Source organism: Convolutriloba macropyga, unplaced genomic scaffold (assembly GCF_964194025.1).
Source record: "Convolutriloba macropyga unplaced genomic scaffold, txConMacr16.3 SCAFFOLD_5310, whole genome shotgun sequence".
Taxonomy (NCBI): Eukaryota; Metazoa; Xenacoelomorpha; order Acoela; family Convolutidae; genus Convolutriloba; species Convolutriloba macropyga.
The window spans coordinates 7,928-10,000 of NW_027450477.1; the positions used below are offsets into that span (position 1 = coordinate 7,928).

The 2,073-nt window shown below is 39.0% G+C and overlaps 1 pseudogene; it reads left to right on the top strand.

Annotated features, from left to right (window-relative positions):
• The first annotated feature begins 327 nt into the window (after positions 1–327).
• Positions 328–479, top strand: LOC142355934 (5.8S ribosomal RNA; annotated as a pseudogene).
• Positions 480–2,073: the final 1,594 nt, after the last annotated feature.

Below are 2,073 nucleotides of genomic sequence, written 5' to 3' on the forward strand. Positions count from 1 at the left end.
GTATAGATAAAAGTTATCGTTGCAGTCAGTACTGTGTAGTTACTAGTAGCTGGATTTAAGCTCGAAGTGAGACACTGTTGGTGAAACTTCATCATGAGAACGTCACAAGCTGATCACGCTCTATGATATGACTAGTATTATGTTGCTTATAGTAGGCTAAGCGCAAGCCGAAACATCAACATGTGAAAGTCGTAGAATTTTGCGATCAAACTGTGGCTAGTACTTTGATGATGCTTGTAGCCAACCGAATTGGTTGAAAAGCCCAATAAGTAAGCTAACTTGGGAGAGCTTGTTGGAAACCAAATGCTACTAGATTGGTCCAAATACATCCTTCAACAGGGGATCACTTGGCTCGCTTTACGAAGAGGAGCACAGCTATATGTGTTAATTCGGTATGAATCGCAAGATTTGTTTACCGACCTCTCTAACGCAAAAGGCGGTCTCGGCTTCGGCTGTTGACTGCGTCCGATTCAGGGTTATATAACTCTCGATTGAACACATTGATGTTCTATTGTTGGTGCTTCCAATAAAATTGGAACACTTAAAGCAGAACCGATTCAAATAATAGCATTCTGATCAATGATTGCATTCCTTGATCAAGAACTGCTGGAGTCATTGTGATGGCGAATTTTCTTCATAAGAAAATTGCAAAGAGACGGAACTTAATGAGACTAGTATTATGTTGTTTCTAGTAAGCGGAAGCTGAAACAGCAACATGTGAAAATCAAGTTTTGTTCAATGATCTCGAGGCGATAAGTACTATGAAGCAACTAGTAGCCTAAGCATGACTCAGATTTGAGACAGTCAAAAAGACTGGCGAAACTTCTTCACATGAAAGTTACATAGAGAACTACAAATGTATACAGCGAGTATTATGTTGTTTCTAGTAGGCGAAAGCTGAAACATCAACATGTGAAAGTTGTCTGCAAACTGTAGAACGATATGTGATTAGTACTGTGCTGTTACTAGTAGCCAGTCTGACTGTAGAAGCCAAGACAAAGGGAAACTAATGCATCTGAAAAGGACAAGTTATGGAAAGGTATGCACGATAAGTATTATGTTGTTTCTAGTAAGCGGCAGCTGAAACATCAACATGTGAACGTCGTTGTGTACAGTAACCTAGAACTATATAGTCCTTAGTAACGTGCATTTACTAGTACCTGTAATTGGTATTCAGACTCAGGCAGTTTGGAATAGTTTGGCAAAGATGCACCAGAGAAAACTGGGATTTGATACAGAAATTGTTGAATACAAGTATTATGCTGCTTCTAGTAGGTTGAATCCGAAACATCAGCATGTGAAAATTGAAAACATTTCTGGTTCGAATTGTCACAAGTATTTGGTGATCTGAGTAGCCAAACTCACTACAACGCCAATTGAAGGCAAAAATTCTCAACGGGAAAAGCTATTCTCATTGAATGAGCTAACAAGACGAGTATTATGTTGCTTCTAGTAGGCGAAAGCCAAAACATCAACATGTGAAAGTCTTGCTGAACAAATTTAATGTTGTTGAGCTCAGTACCGTGTGAATTAGTAGCCATAATTGGCGAGCGAAAATTGAACTGGCGAAACTTCGTCTTTGGAAAATTGCAGATGCCGAGCACTTATTTTGCAACGAGTATTATGTTGACTGTAGTAAGCGAAAGCCGAAACAGCAACATGTGAAAGCTGTTGAAATTTGTGGTCATTTTGCAATAAGTACAAGGAGTGTAACTAGTAGCCAGGTCAAAATTTGGGATAAGAATGAGCAAAAATTCTGCATGAGAACAGTTGAAATTATGAAACTAAATTACAAAGACTAGTATTATGTTGTTTCGAGTACGCGAAAGCGGAAACATCAACATGTGAACGTTTGTAACGAAGTTTCGTTAATTTTCAGCCTAGTACTGAGCAAGAACGAGTAGCCTCATCTCCAATCCCACGCAAAATGTAGTGAAATATGTGAGTGAACCTTATTCACGGTGAGGGTTTCCCGAGGTCTGTATTGCAGCGAGTATTATGTTGCTTCTAGTAAGCGAAAGCTGAAACAACAACATTTGAAAGTTGGAATTAATGACTGAATGGAAACTTCGA